The sequence below is a fragment of the Onychostruthus taczanowskii genome, unplaced genomic scaffold, assembly GCF_017590055.1.
Source record: "Onychostruthus taczanowskii isolate IOZ18803 unplaced genomic scaffold, ASM1759005v1 scaffold9, whole genome shotgun sequence".
NCBI classification, from domain to species: Eukaryota; Metazoa; Chordata; class Aves; order Passeriformes; family Passeridae; genus Onychostruthus; species Onychostruthus taczanowskii.
In genome coordinates, this window is record NW_024506993.1 from 7,925,406 (window position 1) to 7,947,319 (window position 21,914).

General features: G+C 37.3%; 1 protein-coding gene across 3 annotated transcripts in view; it reads left to right on the forward strand.

Annotated features, from left to right (window-relative positions):
• FHIT (fragile histidine triad diadenosine triphosphatase) overlaps window positions 1–21,914 on the forward strand; it is a 520,344-nt gene that overhangs the window by 108,763 nt on the left and 389,667 nt on the right. The gene's annotated exons all lie outside the window — the stretch shown is intronic.

A 21,914-nucleotide genomic window follows, 5' to 3' on the forward strand; every position in this document is an offset into this window, starting at 1 on the left:
CATACAGCTTTGATTTACATTAAGGATCAAAACAAATGCTGCATTTCATGTTCTAAGTTGTCCTTTCCTAAAATTTTCAAAGGTTTTCTGTTTAGAGTATTGCTTATATTTCAGATGCCATCAAGATACATCTGAAATTTAGACACCCTTTTTAGTGCTGTCTGGAATAGGAATAGCCTTTCCCCCTTCTTTAAAAAAGAAAGAAAACCTGTGCATATATGTATTTCTGAAAAAATCAGACATACCGTGGTAGCAGTGGCAGCTGAATTGCTCTGAAAATTTAGAGCTATGTTCTATGAATTTCAGACAAAATCTCATCTTGAAAAAGACCACTGGACACAAAAGGCCGCTTTTCCAGGTGCTGGTTCATAGAACTCCCCAAGGGTTACTTACTTTTGCTGGTACTGGTTATGAGCTGTTGTACCTTGTGGTAAGCTGGTAGCTGGGAGTTGATGGAATTCCAGACCACACAGACATTTAACCATGTGCCCTGTTTGTTTTCTCTTGATTTAGCTTTGCCCAGTTCAAGCTAAACAATTTTGGAATAAGGAACTGCAGAGAGAAAAAGCCAAATATTTGTTTACTTTTTGCAAATGAAAATATTGTGCTTAGTTTACTGTAAATTTCAACTTTAATTTTCTACCTGATTGCAAATAGAAACATATGTGTGATTAGTGACAACCAGCCTTCCAACTGTCATCCTAAACTCCTTAAGTTATATTTTGAAAGTAAATGTAAATCACTCTTTTTCTGCTTGTGATGGCAGACTTTTTTGGCACTCAGAAAAGAGGCTGCATACCAAGTTTTTAAAAAGGTACAAAGATAATGTTGATTAATGTATGTTATTATGTAAGTACTGGACCAGAATTCATAACAGAATCAAAGGTGTAATAGAAATTAAACTTACATTTAATTTTAATTACAGATTACCTCATTTACTCAGTCCCCTACCACACTGCTCAGTGATCATTACCATGACAAAAAAAAGCACTGCAATATTTGTGAGCCTGCAATGTGCAGCAGTAAAATTCCTTAAAGGAACTAATTCCTAGTTCCAAGGGGCTAGCTCTAGTGTAGTCACCTTAGAGTGCCTTCCACTGTCGCTGGACAAAGCCATATGACTTTCCCAAATAGATTATTGTTGGAATTAGATATTTCAGATAATCCAAACTTATTTGTTAAAAATTACTCTTGATGAAAGATCCTGACCTGGGTAATTTGTTCAAATAAGTTATTTTTAAGTGAAATGTACCAAACAAAGCATGCACTTTATTTCTGAGCTCATCACTTTCAATAGTTGTCATTTTCAAACAATAGAAGCTTTTATACCTTTTTGTTTCTAAATTGCTAAGCTCTGCATGGCTTGTGGCTACTTTTGCACTCAAGACACTCCTCAAGCTTCCCTTCTACAAGAGAGATAGATGGAGTTCTGTGCCCTTTGGCAAAGTACGTTTTCTAATTGATTTGTTGTGTTTATGTTGCTTGAATATTCTCCAATATATCTGCCTGATTAAAAAAATTATAATTCCTTGCATGAGGCCTTATTCCATCTCTGGCTGCACTGGTGCCAAGTGCAGAAAGTAATTTAACATCCATTTGTGAGCTTGGGACTTCGCTGTGCATGTCCAGCCATGAGGCTGAACCTTTGCTGCAAAGTCTCTGAAATTGATCCCAGTGACTCCAGAACTCTTCTAAACTCCTGATTCTCAGTGTATGTTCTTGACATGCAAATATGGCAACAGACACTTGATAATTTGGTGTTTTGCACAGCCTCTGTTTCTCTTTGCTCAGCTTTCTCAGTCAAATGATTTTCTTGCTGAACATTTGTGTTCTACTCTGTATCAGAACATTCTTCAGTCTATTATGCAAAAGCTTTATCTGCAATGATTTGAATTTCCTTTTAAATACCAGTAACAATGTTAGTATGGAATTAAATGCCAAATTCTGCAGTGTTCATCTAAACCCAGATTATTTGCAGTTATTTATTAGTGTCTGTTAGTGATTAAAAAAAAAGTTATCTTCTGTATGTCATTTTGAGTTGTTCTAGTTCCTAATGAAAATGTCCTGTGCTGTTGTTTTTTGAAAATGTACCCTTTTGAAGGGTACCCTGATTTTGAGGATGTACCCTTTTTTATCAGTCAAGCTTTCTAATGCATGTAAAGAAAAAAAAAAAAGTGAATCCCAGGTAGCTGACTTGATTTCCCATAAATCTCTCTCATATGGCATTAATTTTGCCTTATTTTACTTGCCTATTAGTAAAGTCATACATCAACCATTCCAGTATTTTGCCTGACTTGCCCAATTTATGGATATTGGTTTTGCTTGTTTGTTTTTTAAAGCTTAGCAATGTAATCTCCTTTTGACACTCTTATTGCTGCTTGGCTAGCTGTCTCAAAATTTTGGGATGCAAATTATCCAGATCTATTTCATTTCAGCAACTGTTAATTAACTTTCTCTCTAATAATTGTAGAAAGCACTCACCCTGCAATGGCATCATCTTGCTTCTTCCTGAAGACCAATACTTAGTGGATGCTTTTGTCTTTTTACTGTATTATTGCTTCTATTAATACTTCTGTCACAAACCATGCATATATACAGCACAGTTATAATTCTGTGTTCTCAATGAAATCTCTTAGTGTCCTCTGCTGCCCATTTTTTAAATATATTTTATTCCTTGATCAGTTATGCAGTTGTTAGTCCTGACTCATATGCATTGCTGGGAATGGCTTTACTTTCTTTCATTCATTGTGTGCCTTTCACTACTGATCTAAATCATGTTGATTATTTTGATTTTTTTTTTAACCAATATAACCTAATTTCTGTTTGAATTAGGACTATCCCTGAGTTTGGAACTAGTTCTTAAACAGTGCCCAACTTTATACAAATAACTTTTTCTCTGTTGACTTCTGTAGTGAACAATTCACAAGTTTTTTTAAGTTCAGATTTCTGTAATTGCAAAGTTTATTGAAGGCTGGCTTAGTTTGCTGTCAGTCACTTTGTTCTTTTACATCATGGGGAGTTTTATTTTGGATACCTTGATCTTACAGTTTTGAAGAAGGGGGAAGCAAAGGCAAGAGGGTGATGTGTTCTAAATATTCTTCCAAGAACTGAGCCATCACATCAATTTCTTTTTTTTAGTCTAAGGTTGGTAGATCAATCTGGAAGTCTACAAATTTATTTGTGAGAAGACACATCTGTTAGATGAAGGGTTCAAGTGCTCTCATCTGGAATAGGGATTTTGAGGTAGAAGTTGATAGATTAAATACTGAAACAATACCATCCACAGATTGTGAGTTTAAGCTTAGTAAACACAATCACTGTATTATTCTCCCTCCTCACTTGAATATTTGCCTGAGAAAAAGCAGTTCCTGAATTATCTTGCTACAAAAGGACATTTGAGGATAGCAAGTTTTTAGATTTAGAACATGTTTTGAATTTTTTTCTCCGACTGATACTTATAAAAGCAAAAATTGTGCTTTGGTTTGGTTTTGAATATGAACACTTATTTTCTATAAAGCAACATAAAATGTGCTCACTGTAACAGTGAAAAAGTATACAAACTGCTGGAAGTTAATCAGATGACACAGAAAATTAACTTGTATCATCTTAGGGTTACCTCTGATTGCAGAAATCACTCTTTGCCCTGAGTAGGTGGTTCAAATAAACTGTTCAAATAGACAATGAGTTAATGGAATAAATTAGAAGGGGATTAATAGTAGATGTACTTTATTCATCAGAGAAATGTCAGAGTACTGTATATACACTACTTAAGAAATACGTTTTCCAGCTTCCACACTATTTCATGATATTGTTTTGATATGAAATAATGGGATGAATGAAGTAATAGGAGTGTTCTTGAGTGGATTAGGCATACCCATTTATAATCCACTTTTTATTCCTCTTCAAGTTTGGGTAACTTGATGTTATTAAAGTCAGTTAAATATGGGTCAAATATGAGTCTCATATCTGGGAGATCCCTACCACTGACTGATGAAACGGACATATAGGCTATAAATTCTTTCAAAGAGTAAAATAAATTGTGGAAAATTTACCTACATTAACTTTCTGTAAGTGAAGGGGGACTAAACAACTGCAGGAAAGACTGGACCTACAATATCGGTGTGATAAGTACCATTTCTGAGAAGATATTTTAAGTCAATTCAAGTGTTATGGTAATTTTTCCTTCCTGTGAAAAGGCTTTGGATTGTGCCTTCAGTAAATGAAACCACAATAAAATAAGAAATGAATTTAAAACTGTGTTGATTCAGAAATAATTACATATGGCAATGCATCTAGCACACTTCAAGGACTGTAAGTGAATACATATTGAACTTAGGCTGTCCTGAATGTTTACATATTATATGCACTGCAGTATAATAGTTTTAAATATCTTTAAATGCAAACTGCTGCTGCAGTTTGATTGCTGATTTGAGATAATACTTCACTTATGTTTGGAAAAAATAATTCCTCTGGAGCAATCAGTATTTGTCCTGTCAGATTCCATACCTTGGTTTTTTGGGGGACACGGTGGCCTCTGGGGAAGAGCTGATTGTTCATATACATTAGCAAGATCTATTTGTGGAATAAAGGATTGCTCAGTCCAGATCCCTCTGTCATCCTGCTCTCTTCTGTCTCTTCCCTGAACACCCTGCACTGGGGTGGGTAAATTCTGCATTCTGAACTTGAGAAAGTAAAGGCTCTGCCTCCTGCTGCCATGCTTGTTTCCTCTGCAGCCAGTAGTGTTTTTGTGTGTGTGTGTGTGTTCTGTAGGGATTGGGAATATAAGTGTGTGGGAAGGACAAAGGGCGTTTCAAATACCTGGAGGTATTAGCAAGGTTTCTCTCCAGCTCAGAAATAATGACAAGCCATGCAATGGAACTGCCTTGTTTTCCTTTGTTGTTCAGTGGGTGTAGGCATATATGTGTGTGTGCAGCAAATGTGCATAAAATAAATGACACACTACTGATATGCTCTGTCTTCAGAATTCTGCCATGGACAGAATCATGCTCACGATGCTCTGAAGAATACATCGCACATATTTCTTCTCTATATAAATTCCTTTGTTTCCAATTTAGCAAGCTATGTGTCTCTATGAACATGTAGAAATTGCAGGATAAAAAAAAAAATACCCAGCCCAGTAAACAAAGTCACTTATGTACCTGAGTAGGCACAAGATAGGCACAAGCAGGATCCCTCCTTCCGGAGGGTGAATCTCCTACAAAATGGGGTCAGTGCACTGTTTACCCATGCACAGAACTACAGGGGGAATGAGGCTGTTCCCCACACTGCTTTGGGTTTGAAATCACATTTCAAGGGATGCAATTGCTTCAGGGACTTCTTGTGAGATTGTGTGATTTCTTCATCCCAAATTGTTAATTCCACAGAGTAGCTGTTATCAGGAATGCAGTGAGACCCCAAAGCCCCCTTGCCTGCTTTAAAAGTGCAAATGTCCAGGGCACAGGCACAACCTGAGAGGCTGCACCTGAGCAAATTTAGAGCTGCAGTATCCTGTGCTGTACATTCTGAAGAGATGGAAATCAAAGTCCTTTGTAAAAGTAATAATTTTGAGTAAAATATTCAGCTGTAGGAACATGGATTAGCCATTGCCATGGCAACCTGTACACATTCTTCAGTTGAGCAATGAACTACAGAATATTAGTCCTACACCTTAAAAGAGCAAGGCCCAACATTTCATTCTTTAAGGTTAACACAAGTGAGTCACAGCTTGGACTATCTATGTGGAACTGGAACAGTTGCTGTGTAACTGTTGAATTTCTCTTTCCAGCTAAGAAGCTGAAGGGGGTAATACATATCTGACATAAGAACCTGGTGCCCTATAAGGCTTGTGGTGTTTTTGGTGGAAACCTAAGGATTGTTTTCTTTAGTGTTCATTCATAATCTACATTTTTCCCCTTCATATTGAAGAATATTGTTTCTGGGGTTGGTTGTAGAATGGCCATCCCTGGAGATTCAGCAGGCCAAAGCCATGGTTGAAATGATTAAGTGTTTGCCACAGTCCCATTGTTGTCTCGAGGTCGGAGTTGACACTTGGAGATCTCCCTTCCTGCCAACATCTTCTAGACAGCATAAGAGTTCTAATAGAATGAGCTACTCCTTCTCTCTTCACCTTCAGTTTTCTGATCATCTGATGCTGGGGGAAGAGGAAAATGCACTGTTTAGCTGGTTACATTGCTGTCAGAAAGAGAAAATAGCTTAGTCAAGTTTGAAGGCAAGAAGTTTTGTTTATTACTTTATTTTGGCCAATTTACCTCTTGATTTTTTAAAAAAAAATTATTAATTTTTAAAATTTTAAATTTCATACCACTTTGTCATTGGAAAAGGCAAATTTGCTGGCAGGCAATGACATCTGTGTTTGGTATTTTAAGGTTTTTACAAGTCATACCCTGGAAATACATGGAGATTTCCTTAGTGCTTTTTTGGCAGTGTTTGTGTGCTTCTGTATTTGTTGCTGTTTACTAAAATTTGGTTTCTTGGCAATTAAGTACTTCCTCAATAGAGAGAAAAAATGAGAAAGCTTTTCTTTTTTTCCAAAAGCTCATTAAGTGATAAATGTGTGACCATTTTATTAGTTGTGTGATTATAGGTTGGTATGTTTTTGGTTTTTTTTTTTTTTTCCTTTTGCTAGGGGAATGTTAGATCATTTACAAGATTTCTAGTTTCTGGATAACTGTTTACCATTTCAAGAAGCCAGAGCTTAGATTTCTCAGCTGTATTTTCCCATTACTTTGTATGACTGGATATTATATGAATCTGGACTTCAGTACGTTCTAGCAGATTTTAAATAAACCTTTTCTGAATTAGTGAAAGAAAATTAGAAAATTTCCAGGGAAATCCCTTGCTAGGTATCACATCTGTCAATTCATGTCAGGCTGGAGTAATTTTCATCAGCCTCAATCAGCAGTTTTGTTCAAAACTCAATTGTAGTATTTGCTAAAGACAAATAGAATTATTTTAGGGCGTATCTCAAACTTTCATCAAGTACCAAATATTTTGCTGTTGAAACTGTAATGTCCCAACTTATATCAACAATGAACTAGTTAAATAAAAAGCTAAAAAAAATCTGAAATGATGCACAACAGTGTGAAAATCTCTGGAGACCTTCTGTAAGCAAAGTGAAACAGAAATCACTACCCTTGCAAGTACTGATAACACACAGAGATGTTTGTCTTCATCACTAGCTGAGAATGTGGCGTATCACTATGTAAATTTGATTTGAGTCCCAATTAAATATTTAAAAGATGTTGGCTTTCTGTTGCCTTTTTGAGAAGATGGCATATTCTAGGCAGAAAACCTTCTGGCTTCTTATTCCTATATATTTGTTATATTATGAAATATTTGTTCACAAAGCAAAATGAATTTGGTGTTGATTTCAATAAAAAATGTCTGCTAATTACTCTCTGAAGACAGCTATTTTAGCTGGAATATAACAGGTTTTACTGCTCTTGGGGATGTTTAAGAGCACTGATCATTCATACATAAATGATATTAATGAAATGGGAGTATTCTTTTCTTAAGGGTTTGTGCAAGTAGTCTCTGGGAAATCTAATTTTTCATATTATTTTGTATTAACAAAATTAGTTTGAGTTTGAATACATTATACTATTTTAGTACTTGAGTTCTAGAAAACTTTTTGAGCTGCAGGGTCTGGGTCTGGTCTTTTATTTCTGGGTGTAACTCTTCTGGATTTTAAGGAGCAACTTAGATATCAGCAGAATGAAGTCAGGCCTGGGAACTGTCCATGCTCCTGGAGCCTGCTGGCTTGGTCGGGTGGCAGAGCTGTTTGTGTAGGGCTCTTTCTGGGAGGGCTGTGCTCTCCCAGGGCACTCACAGTGGTATCCATTGCCTTCAGTGTTTTTGTGCAGTCTGGAGCCGGAGGTTGTCACCAGAAAAGCACCATCACCTACTTCTGCACGTGAAGGGGGGATTTTTTGGATGAGGAAGAAGGCACTGGAGAGCATGCTGGAGAGATGCTATTCCTCTGGGATTCCCAAGTGCAGTTCTATCTTAATTTCTGCCTGATTTACTTCCACGGGAACTGGCAAGGGGAATGTGTCAGCTGCTGTTGTTGTTGAAAATTAAAATTTAATGCCTAGGATTAAAATTAAAAGGACAGTGCCCTGATGAGTTTTCCCTTTCCAAGTGTCTTATGGCAGTGCACAGTAAGTGTGAACAGAAGTAACACTTGGACCATTCCAAGCAACTGAAGAGGAAATTCAGTGGAAGCTCTGCTAAATGTACCAAGCCTAGGCGAGAGTGGTATTTTGTTTTTCTAATGAAATTTTTTAAAACCAAGATTTCTTTCATTACCACTTGTGCATGGAAATCAGAGATTCACAATGAGATTATAATTGATTATTTTTATATAAATGTTACATGTATAAACTTCATTAAGAGAACATTATTAAGAATGCAAAAGCAAGTGGGCACAAGAAGAGAGTGTTAAGACCAGCATTGCAACAGAAATTCAACTTCTCTTACACATATACATTCTGATGAAGTAATCAGAATTATCGTAAATACATAATATTTTCCAGAAAACTTTTTCCTTGCTCAGTGCACAAGATGGACAGTGCTCAATTAATGAGCAGCTATTTGAGGTGTTGTTTTATCCTGAGTGTTTGATACGTGGCCCTAAGCCTTATTTCCAGCACATTGTTCAGACCCTGCTCAGATGTCAGAATTATTAATTTCCTCATGAGCTGTTCTGTGCTGCTCATCACTACTGTATCCAAGTGCTACACAGGTTTTAAATTAAATTTATCTCCACAAAGCCTCAGTGAGGGATGTGGTATTATCTCTGTTTTACAGATGGGGAGCTGACAGAGATTAAGGTCAGAAAAATTCACCAAATTTGGATGTACATTTTAGAACATAAGATTGGATTTTAGCGCCCTTCAGATCATCCAGGATGTTTTGTGTTCAGAAAACACCACTTGCTACTTCAGCATCAGGCGTGTTCTTCTTGTGCCTGGATAACTTCCCCAGGACCTCAAGGCTGCAAACTGGACATTTTCATGGCTCTACTTATCATTAAAAAAAACTTTGTGTTTGATATCTTGGGCAGTATCACACAGGAGCTCAGAGCTTTCTCTGAAATAGGCAGAACTTCAGTGAATCACATGCAGAAATGAGGCACTAGGGCTTGCTGAAAACTCTAATATGACTTTATTATTAAAGACTGTTCCTTAATGCTTGCATGTAAATTGGCTTTACAAAAGCCATCTGAATTCTCATCCTTGTCAATTTAGTTGTTTGATTTTTGCAATGGAGAAAGAATAATTTGGACTATTGGAATTTGTGATCCAGTTAATTTGGGGAATGAATATTAATTGAGAAACCATATTGCCTCAAAGATGGTACTGTCTTCTCTGTGATAAACATGAAGAGGATCTTGCCAAATGAACTTTCATTTATTTTCATTGTATATTCATATTTCTTATCCCTGTGAAGATATTCTACATACCAGAAGATTTGTGAGCAAGTCTAGCAAAGTACTATTTCTCTATTTGGGAAAAATTTAATTGGTGATTTTTATGTGTAGTGTCCACATTTTGTATACTGAGTACATTTCCATTATTTTCCTTGCATTTTCTCCACTGGAAGTTTGTGCTAGTTTTTGTTTTAGGCCTGCTGATTGCTTATAGAGTAGCATAGAGAATTCAAGGTAAGCCCTTAGTTCTCCACAGTTCTTTAAAAGCAGCAGCATAGATTTGCACCATGGCTAAACAGTGATTTGTGAGTCTTTCTGTTAATTTTTGAGAATTTTGGTAGCATTAATTTGACCAGGGAAAAAAGATTTCACTGTATCATTTTGTGCTTCTTAAAGTCTATCTCTGCTTTGTTTTCTTATCTATTAGATTCCTGTTTCTTTAAATTTTCCCAAAGCTCTTTGAAATCTTTAACTGGCAATGATTAGGGAAGTGAAATGTTTCTTACATTCATCAAGAAAGGTACCAGGATAGTGGCTGGTATGATAGAATTATGTAGAGAGTTAGAGTGTGTATGGAGTTGGAGAGTTTTTTCCTAGCTATAAAGTGTACTCAGGGAAGCCAAAATGTCTCTTATAACAGCACAAGAAAATTAATTTTTCAGTAGTTTCAAAGTCTCTTTTGTTTACAGTTGTATTCATTTCCAGACTGCTGAGAGCTAGCTATTCCCAGAGCTTTATGGTATTGCTGTGGCATTACTTACAGAATAACTGCTTGCTATTGAGGAAAAAAATGAAACTTAGTGAGAACTTCACTTGACTAAGTATGATTTCCTACTGGGCAGCTTGGGTAGTACATGTGTATTGTGCAAATCACCTTTTAAATAATAAATTGCATCCATTATTTAAGAAGTGCAATGATAGTCCAAAGTTTTCATTGGAAATAAACCATTTATGCCTACCTTCTATAAAACATGCTGGTGTGGGGCAGTCAGGGCTGTGGGTACGGGGCAGTGGCACTGAGCTGGCAGTCCAATTTATGAGTTACCTGTCCAGGGGAGTCAGAGGAATTCAGAAATAAATCAGAGTTTCAGCTTTGACAAATTCTTGGAGCTACAGAGGGGACCCTGACTGAGGTCTCTGCCAGTTTGCCATACTTCAGCCTAAACATTTATCCTGCAGATTGCAGATTAAGATTTAATCATGTCTATAGATTTCTAACTACTCACAAGTATCTTTTTAGAAACCCTGGCTGGCAAGGAGTTCCAAAGACCTTCCAGTAAATCGTACAAAAAATTTGTTCCCCAATTAGTTGCAGAACAGTCATCTGACACCCAATTCTTGTTTAAAATGTTAGCAAGTTTACAAAAAAATAAGAATACAATACTCTCAGCTATTCCAATCCACCGTGTGACTATAAATGTTTTTTAATCTTGAAAAGTTTTAGCAGGAAGATGAAAACATTTTTTGTTGATGCCTGAAGTGATACAGTATGGGAAAGCGAGCCAGAAATACAGCAGAAACATACAAAACTATTTGCTTGGTTTAGGGCTTGATTATATGACTCATGCAGTTCTCTGTGGTGAGTCTAGGTTAAAAAATAATCATATAGATTGTTTTCTAAAAGGAAAAAACATGAAGAATCATATGGTAATTACAGATAGATGAAAATGCATATTTTTAAGGACATTTGGCAATCATGAAGTAAACAGAAATGAGGAGAATGAAGTACAGATACAGTAAAATGTGTAATTATTAGATGAATAAGAAAATTAAAATAATACATTTGTAAAAATAAGGAGCACTTAAAAAATTTCCCATGTTTATGTAATTTTTTTAAGCATTTATTAATCTTTTACCAAGGACAGTGCAGGCTAGCATATTGAATATAGGTTTAGGCTCTTTATCACATTTAGTTTTGGTTTATCTGTGTTTCTGCTTCTAGTATTACAGTGGAGGAAATGCTTTATTACATCAGTGATTTTGAAATTTGACCTTAAGAATATTGACAAGATCATCTTTGACTTCTCTTACTTCTGTAAATCAGTCAAAGGAGTTGCTGGACTTAAGGCCTGATTCTGAAAGTAACCTAGTGAAGCCAGAAAAAACTGTTTAGTAGATTTTAGTGGTTAATTTGCCAAGAGCACCTGTCTAGTGGGAAAAGATTCCTGAAGAGCAACTTGAGGTAACCCCAAATGTAACCCCAAAATTAAGAAGAGCAACTTGAGGTAACCCCAAATTTGTCAGGCTTAGTATCCTACTGGAATAAATCTAATGTTTGTATGTATTACATAACAGGAACTGCAAGCCACTTTCTCTCAACAGAAAATACCTTATGAAAAGAAGTTATGTTCAGTAAATAGTTGTATTTTAATATAACTGTGTTTTCTGCTACCAGATATGAAACTTCTCACAAAAATATCATGTAAGACCGCCTGTATTTACCTACATTTTTTAAAGTCATAGTGTTCAGAATTAATCTAACCAAAAATCTGTAAATAGGTTCCTGTCATGCTTTAATGCTTGTTTGACAGAGTGGTTCCTTTTCCAAATTTTCCTTATTCTTTCAGTTGATTTGCAACCCAGATATTATTCAACATAACCTTGTTCAGCAAGGACCCTCATAGTGCTCTGTACAAAAATGCAGAAAGCTCTGATTTCTGCCACAGGTTTCTTTGAAAAAGGTAGGGAAGTGACCAGAAAGTAGGAAGGGTATTTGCCATTTTCCAAACATATGGTCAAGTAAAGAGAATTGGGGAAATTTGGGGAAAATCAGGGGGAAAATCTGTGCAGAGGGGGAAAGTTAAACCTAGAAAAGTGCGGATTGCATGCAAAGAACAATTTGACTTGTTTAAATGAACCAGAAATAGTAAAAACAAATCACATCAGGTTGCATTTTTCCAGTGAGTATAGTACAAACTTTTTCAAAAATATCTGTCAAATTTCAGCATTAGAGCAGCACTTCTACTTTGTGTTAATACATAATTAGAAATGTATGTGTACCATGGTAGTTCTGTAATTGCACTGTACGGTCCTAACAGTTCACTTTTTGGCCAGTGGCCCTGACCTGCTTTGCATGGTGGGAGCCTCTTTTTCCTCCCTGCTGCTTCCCAGGGTGGGCTGACATCTCTCCACATGGATAACCCTGGGAGCCCTGCTGGAATTACCTGCCTGGGATACACTCAGGGCTGTGTCAGAGGCCTCTCATTCTGTGGGAGACCAAAGGAGGTGGAGAAAGAAAGATGTGGACATAAATCCTTTGAAATGATGCTTCGTTAATTCCAGTGTTTGTGGAACAATCTGGTTTAAGTGGTTTCATTTTGGAGAGCAAGCACATATATAAAGTGATGAAATGAGAACTAATGGGGTTTGTCTTAAAGATTCCAACATCTAGAAATAAACATAAATGCACTGTACATAAATGTGAAGGATCCACTATATAGTCTTATTAGCTATATATAAATGTTAATATGACAATAAATTTTCATTAAATGTCTATTTTAATTTATATGCCCGAGGAATTGTTAGACTAAGTACGGTGTCTGCATTTTCCTCTGAATATTTGTGTCACATTTATTAATTCAGCAAGCTGAAATGCTTGCAGAAATACTCAAGTCTCCCAGGAACTGCTCTAAATATAATAAATTTAAATTCATAGTATTACCAAATAGCCATAGTCTAATAATAATAAGTTTGCCTTCAGAATGAAATTCTGGGCAAAAGGACAAAAGAATAAAATACAGGAAATAAATCTTTAAAGGTGTTTACTGGTTCAGGAGAGCTTTTGGAAGTGGTGTAGCTGATTTTTCAGTGAAGAAATGATAAAATTCTGGACTGTATCTGGAAACTCATCATCCAGCATTTCTGGCTCATACTACACTTCTTTTTGCCTGGACTTGTGCTGGCTCTGAGTTGTGTGGACCAGCCTTTTGCCATAGCACACCCCGTGCTCTCTCTCTCTCTCTCTCTCTCTCTCTGTGCTTTGGTTTATAACACCATAAAGGTTTGGGAAGAGCCATTACTCTTTTCTCCCAATGGACTTCTGTACTCCTTGAATCTTTTCACTGAACTCCCTGCAGCTTGTCTTCTGCAGCTCTCTTGGCCCCATCTCTGCTGTCCAACACTATAGATGTCCAAATTGCGTTCACTCAGAGGAAATAGGAAGCCACTTCAGGGGAAGGCTTAGTCTTGGTGTGAATGTCTAAAGCCTATAAAGTGACTTTATGTTTTGCAATATAAGTAATAATAATAATAAAAGATAGAATAACTTTTTCTTCACTCCACATTTTTAAAGCTACCTTTTTTTTTTCCACTGAAGGGTTCAGGAAAAGAACATTCCTAGTTGTTCCATCATGTCTGGTCTCTTAGTTTGTAGCTTCAAAAGGAATGAGCTTCCTCCCCCATCCCTCCTTTTGCTGGGGTAGAGTTTTCCTTACATTTATACATTTCAAGAGATGTCACAATTTTTTATTGCTCCTCTACCATGTAATGTAGCCCTAGGTAGCCACACTAGGGAAAAAGGATTTTCATGGTGTAATTTCTACCATTTAATGCATACTGTAAAGCATTTTCTTAATTTTTTCCTTTTCTGCCTTTCACCTCTCTGCTCAAAAAAAGGGCATGATTGATATTAATATTTTTCCCTAATAAAAATGTATTTTCCCTTGATCTTAGTGTTGGTAATACATTATTCAGTGTTCCTTCTTAATAAAAGCCATTGGTTGTTCCATTACTCACAGCAGTTATTACAACACTAAAGGTCTCGTTCATCAGAATGACTTGCAGAGGCAAAATCAAACCCCTGAGTTCTCCATGCATCAGGATAATAGCTGTGGTACATGCAAGTTGTTAAAAAATGGAAATATAATGTGTGTTTCTTTGTTTTGTTTGCCTTGTTTTTCTTTTCCCCTCCCCCCTCTCTAGAAGATTAGACACTAAAGAAGGATCTGTGAACATCAGTTATTTTATTGGATATATGTGGGTTTGCATGTATTTTGTTCTTTTGGTAGAAGTTGTTGAGAATGAATGGTTGATTTTGATTGATTTTATCCTGTTTCACAAAACATCTTCCTTAAAATCACAGATATAGTCCATGGATTTTGAGTTGTTCATAATTAACAGTCTTGTCTTTGAATTCCTGCTGAATTTTTGTTGGATAATGATAGAAGGAAGTATAATCTTAGATAACCTCTGCTAATATGAGGAAAAATGGGCACAGTTTTTGAGCAGAGAAGATTGTGAGAAGATCTAGATCAAGTCTTGGGGCTGGAATTCTTGTGAGAGAACTTCTGTAACATTGTGGTGCATTGAGTTTCTGCATTCTGGCATAAAATGGACATAAACCTACTGCAGGATAATTCAAGACAGCAATCTTATTTCATGCTCGTAATTGTAAAAGGTTTTTTAAAAAAGTGAAGTTGCAGGTCTAGCTAGGATGTCAAAACAACAACAAAGTGATGTTTGGAAACAAATTCTCATATTTGAAGTTGGCTGTTACCTCAGCACAGAGGCAAAGAAGGGCTTCCAGTGCCAGACTGATTTTCTCAGCATGGTTAAATGCTGTATGAGTCATCTTCTGAGGCACACAGTGTACACACGGACACTTGAAGAATGTCGAGCCTGTTTAGTGCTTTCACAACTCTTCTAAACCCTCATTTTTCTACAAGTTTAATGTTTTATACAACTCTTTTGCCTGTACAAACCTTTTCATTTATTGTTTATAACTTTGCACTCTTTACCTGAATTATAAGAAAAAACCAAGTTGGCCTAATTTGTATTCCAAAGTGCTTGCTGTAGAAATGAATTTGACAACTACGTCTACATCATTTAAAAATATTTATGCCCTCTCCATGTATTATGGATGTTATATCGCCTTTGATGTCTAGCTTGATTCTGCATTTGCTGATTAACTTGTCAAAATTGCAGTGGCTTTACAGTGTTGCTACAGGGTGGCTCACTTGCTTTTAGGTGTCTGCGTTGTTCTTGGTCAACAGGGTCTTGGGTATCTGAAGTTTGAGTTGTTTTTTGGAGTAGTTGTGAGGATTTTGGGAACAGGGGAGAGGTCTTTAAAAATGTGTTTTGATGGTGGACCAGAAAATTGGGAAAGAAAACTGAGGACAGACTTAGGTACATGTTGCATTTGTGTACCCACACATTGCCTGACCAGGTGCAGTAGACAAGATGTGTAGTGCCAGAAGAAGGATGGATAATTTTGAGAAGTGTGTATGCTAGGACCCAAAAAAATGAGAATGCTGGTATGTTATTTGACCTGTAGCTTTTAAATAGGCTATAGTCTTTGTTTGAATTTTGTGTGTTTTCTGCTTTAGATAAGTTGATGGGACAGCTGAACTGGTTGCACAAAGTATTTTGAGACAGGTTTGGGGGCAATGCAGCTTTCCTGTCAGGAGCCAAAGGCGAAGATGTACATCAGCTCACTAGTAATGAGCAGAATGGAGTAAAAGAGAAAGCCTTGTACAGCAATGGCCAAAACGTTGTTGTTTTATCAGCACTGATTTGGTTACAAAACCAAACTGCAGGACCATACTGGCTTCTGTGAACAAAAGCCCATCCCAGTCAGGCCCAGTACAACTGGGAACTGTCTGGTTTTTATCAGGACCTCAGAGCTCCCTCAGATCACTGCTCATCACTCTGTCCACGTCCTGTGCTGTGCTCAGGGGTGGTGCTGCTTGCCCAGGGAGCTTCATGCAGTCTCCTCCTTGGGCTCACTGCTGTCACCCAAAAGCCACAGCCAGGCAGGGGAAGGGACAGTTCTCATGATGGTCACAGTCACACCCTAGGACAACCCACTGTAACAACAACATTGGGATTTTCAGGGGTGAGACTCTGAGACCAGAATGGAAAATCCTGTCCCAGAGGGGCTGGGAAACTGCTGAAGCTCAGGGGAAAGGGAGCAGAGCTGCAAGGCAAAGGCTGTGGGATTGCAGATGGATGTCTGTGGCATCACACATGGAAGGTGCTGAGGTGCTGTGCAATGGGCCACAGTCTATTTTCATTGTAAGTGTAGATAATTTAGCTTGATTGACCATGCTAAGAAAATGGCTATATATTTAAACAGTAATAATTTTGATGTTTTCTTCCCTGCTAGATTAAGCAGGGGAAGCCACGTGTAGTGGATTTGAGTCCATCATAATCTGTCTGTGATGGGAGGAATCGGTCCTTGTCAATGCCACAGGATTGGTTACATGCATCACATTTAATGGGCTTGCTGTTCAGCAGCTTCCTTGCGTGGTAAAAAAGAAAAATAATCCACACAAGCTTTTCCCTTCAATGTCGTGTAGAGCATTAAATACCATCCCCATGGAGAGAATGTAGGCTATGGCTGTCAAAGATACAGGAGAACCTTTTCTAGTTTTGTAATTCTTCTTGGCTTTTTCAGAACAGAAATGGCATAGTATGTGGTGTTTTGGCTCACTGAGAGGGAGAGCAATTTTTAATTAGAGGCCATTTTCTGGAACTGGAAGAACACAAAATACGTAGTTAAATTTTGTGCAAGAGTGGGAGTGAAGGGTGCTGAGAGATAAAGCTGTTCTATGGACATAGAGCCAGTAGCAGAACTAAGTGATTTGAGAATAAAATAATTTATTTCTATTAGTGCTTTTAGGTATTTCTTGATGAAAATGTCAAATCCTGGCTGCTAGTAACAAGCACATTTATTGCTAGGTGCTTGAGTTAAATAAGTAATATTCTGATTTGTGTGGATTTCATCCTTACAAAGTAGCAGTGAGAGGAGAGAATAAGTAAAAAATGCCAAAGCGTGGAAGGAGGGAAGATAGCCTGCAGTGCAGGTCTTCATTGCACATTACTTTTTGAATATGGTGCAAAATTCAGATGTCTAAGTAGGACTATCACTTTCCCCATAAACAAACCTTTGAAAGGGAACAATACCAAATACGAATTTAAGGATATGGGTACTTTATTCCCTTAACTACAGTGTGTAACACAAGTTTTTGTATCTGGATGAATTAAAAAAAAATTTAGTATTTTTGTAAGACCTTAAAGGAAATTAGAAAGGAGGAAGTTTTGTTTTGCCACATAAATTTGCAGTGTTTTTACAGTGAAATTGAGTATTGGAATCAGGACTGTCAAAATTTTGAAGAGGTGATGTTAATATGGTAAAATAAACTTTAAAATTTAAGAATACTCCTGGGAGTGTTTCTAGACCAGTCCTTTCTATTAGCACAGAGAGATAATGGTATTGTAATTGGTTTCCTTTAATGCACACATTTAAGTTAGCAGCCCATTTTGCATTCTCATCTTCTCCCTTTACAGCCAGATGTGCAGCTTTCCTAAAACAGTGCTCAGGGGATTCTCAGCAAAAGCCTTGAGCTTGGTTCCCAGCAGGTGCTGATCTCAACACCTTGTTCTAAGGAGGAGTAATTGTATTTAAAAAAAATAAAAAGGGATTTTGGAGTACCAACACCATCTCAATTAAGCATCCAGCGGGGAGGCCTGTGGCAGCAGGAAGAGAACATTAAAGAACTGCTGCCATCACTCCTTGTAGTCAGCAAACTTCCAGCACTTTTCCAGGTCTCTGATTTTAACCATGACCTGTAACAAGCAGATACCCATCTTGATGTCCTGTGCACCTGTTTTTAGGTGAACTTACCTTCTGTCCAGAAGAGAACTTATTTTCTCTTCAGAGTTCTCACTGTGTATTTGACACAAATTATTCTACAGCTTATGCTGTTTAAAAACTGAAGCACAAAACAAAGCCCCTAACCCTGAAACTGAATAAATCTGGAAAAGTGAGACATGTACAGATTTCTTCTCACAAAATACATTTAATATATGAGTAGTGCTTATACAGACTGGGGAAATGCCATGTGCTTGTGATACCTTTTTCTTGGATATAAAATTAAGAGCCAGGCATGGTTAAAGGATAAAGGGTTTTTATTTTGGTATTTCATAAGGATCCTTATGGTGCAACATTTGGCCAAGGTGGAATACACCAAAATGCACATTCACAGTAGATCCTGCATACAATTTTATAGACCTTGCAAATTACTATATTCAACAAAGATGCCCCAATGAGAGGCTTGAATGAATAGTGTGATGTCTTCCTATCCCAATGTATTTCCTTCTAGATGGGCTTAATTTTAGTTTACAGGATGTATTCTGTAGGGCAACGTGGTTTCTCAAGATAGCATAAGGCTTTCTGGCCTCCAGCTGTGAGGCCTTTAGGATGTTTGATCTCCTGGCCTAACAGAATACCAGGACTATACTAAATTATCAGACTGAAGGAGAATACATAAAAGGTATATAAAAGAAAAGGCAAAAAATCATCATGGCATCGCCTACTGAAGTTTTACAAAACTGTAAAAATATTTGAAAACATTTCAGTGTATCTCAATATTTTTTTTTAATTTTAGCACTCTGATTTTTTCATGGCATAATGTAGATTTCCAGTGTCTTTTTTTCTTTTTTCTTTTCCTAGTATGGTTTATACAGATTTGAGGTCTGTTGTGGCTGTAAAATTAGTCTACTTGCTGTGTTAGCCTTTAATACTGTATTCCCACCTACAAGTGCAGTAACACAGCTTGAAGGGAATTTAATTAGGAAAATGAGGCAGATGAAATAGGCAATGTAATGTATAGCTGCAATATGAAGAAGAGTAAATACACTTTTCATCTGAATAGTCAGAATAGAAACTGTGTTAAACTGGGCTGAAATTTAATCAGAAATGGATTTGTTTCATTTTCTAACATTACTGTGTAATTGTCCTCCTTATTACTGGGGATTAGAAAGGCTACCATCATTAAAGAGGAAGCATCTTTAACCAATTATGTGTTGTTTCTAGTTTGTATGGCACTGACCTCCTCTTTATGTGAAAAATAGAAATCCCTGGAGGAACAGACTTAGTGTGGTCATTCCAGCCTGGGATTTGGGAAGCCTTGTGCACACACTGTTTGCATCTCACGACCTGTGCGCACACACCTGTGCTCATTGATTCCTGCTGCTTTACAGACCATGCAAGCAATAAGTGGTAGAGTTCAGGTGACTAAAATCTTGCTCTGCCAGTAGCAGTTTCCTGCCTGGCAGCACTCTGGAATATTCCAGCCTTGCTGTAGTGTGTTGCTGCAGAGTCATGGATATTTCACTTGTACCCATTACTTATTTCCCTAATGCATTTTTTACCATTTGTGTTGGTTCTGAGCACAGATGATTGTACTGTGCAGAAAAACACAGAGGATCACTAGGGCAGAAGGCAGCTGAAGTAATATATAATAGATCATGAATAATTGTTTAAGAAAAAGTCTCCCATAATCCCTTTGCAGAATTGGAGAGAGTAGCACTGGGAAGTCTGCAATATTACACAGCACAACCAGTACAACTGACACATTAGTTTGAAACACATTTATTTAGTCTGCATCAAGAGATAGAAATACATTATTCAGGTACAGTTTTGCATAGTAAACAAACAGAAGGCGTTTTAATAAACGCTTTAATTCTTTGAATGAGATTTTTTAATGTTCTAATAGTTCTGGATCAACCTACTTGGGCTGTAATGTGATTCTTCAAACTATTACAGGGAGAGGTATGACATTAGTGCTTTTACTTTACTGATTTTTCTAGGTATTTTAAAAACAAGACAGGTAGTTAAATAAGTAAATATAATGTGGTAGGTGCATGATGAAAACACAGTGCAGGCAACCTAATGTCACCAATCTTATTTCAACTACTTTTTGCTGTTTTTTGCTTATGGCAGCAATCAGTCAGAGGACTTCTCCAGTTGATTACCAGATCTCAGGGTCTCTCCCTCCTTAAGTCAAATTTCAAATCATCACATTTTACATTTAGCATTTGTGATTTTGAAGCCTTGTTTCTGTGCTTAGGTCTGTGCCATGCCTCTGGACAGTACCTTTATTTTCAGTGTCCTGGAAGGCAGAAGAAGAACACATCAGTAGTACTTTGATTTTCATCCGTAGCATTGCCAAGTGCAAGGGCAGGTACTACATTTGATTTTCCAGCTTCTGGAGACACCAGCTTACCATTTCATTACTGGAGGGTAGTCCTGCCTATGGAATGTTTCTCTCCTTTGTCAGAAGCATTCTCATTGCAAAGAGAACCATGTCTCTTTACTGAATTGTGTGAAAACATTCTTGCATGTTTTAATCAGAATGAAAAACCCCCACGGAGGGTTGCTGATGGCCTGCTTAAGAGAAATGAGGCAGATTGATTGAAGTTCCTAATAGTTATTTTTTCAAGCATCAGCACAATATAGCAGGTGTTTTCTCTGCTAAGCAATTCTTCTAGTAGCTAAAGAGACTTGAGTTTTGTATGTTGTCAACTTTCAAGTTTAATATATGCTAAGGGACACATCTCAGATACTTAATCTTCTGTTGTCTTTATGTGGAAAAGGATGTAGAGCCTTTTAAAATCTTTGAACCAGGCATAGTTAAAATCTCTACTCTTCCATGGTCTCTTCAAGCATTTCCTTTCATCTGTGATTTTCAAAAAAAACACAAGACATGGTGCCTGCTTGGAAAATGTTTATTACATGGAAATGTAGTAATCTTATTTGTTACTGTATCTTATACTAAGATTTATACATGTTTTTCTGGTGTAAATCTTGATTAGATGCATCTGCTGCCCTTAATTTAAGTTCTTCTGTGGAATCAGACCTTTACAAAGCCAGAAGTTCCTTTAGAAGAACAAGTATTTCTCAAAGACATTTTCAAAGTGTGTGCACTTAGAGGGGGGTGTTATGTGTATTTTTCTTATAGGAGCAGGTACAAGTGTGTAGGGACACAGTTTGTGGTGACTGGGAGTGGGACTGTGGCCCAGCCCCATCCCCCGTGGGCTCAGCTGTGAGCAGCACTGACAGCAACGAGCCATGGAGTGCCCAGGGGCACTGAACAACCACCAACGGGAGCGGAGGGCACACAGGCGCAATGCATGGATGTGAGGGGTATAAAAAGTTCTGCTGAAGAACAAGAAGGGAAGATGCTTGAAGCTTTCTGATGGGGTGTGGAGTTGCTGTGTATGTGTGAATGCTTGAAGCCGTCTGAAATTGTGTGGTGAGACTCTGTGTATTGTGGCCATCTCAGCTGTGATATGTGCTGTGGCACAAGTGGGATGATAAATCAGAATAAATATCTTAGATGAAGAACCAAGTTTAGGTCTTACTGTATGCAGTAATGTTTCAAGAAAAGAACTGCAACAGAAGACCCTCCATGGCTGTAGGAGAGATTTCCCTGTCTCAGGCAACATATGAAACTGAATTTCCTGATTAGTCACTTGGTTCAAGCTGGGTAATGTGAATATAATGCTTCCGATGTGTCTGAAGTATTGTCACATTAAATTTGTCATTTCTTCATTTTTCACCCTGCAGTACCTTGGATATTTCTGATTGAATTAAATGCTTTAAATACTCTAGGGCTTAAAGACCTAAAATAGACACAACTGAGACAGTGCCTTATCTATTTAAGAGGGATTTTCATTCTTG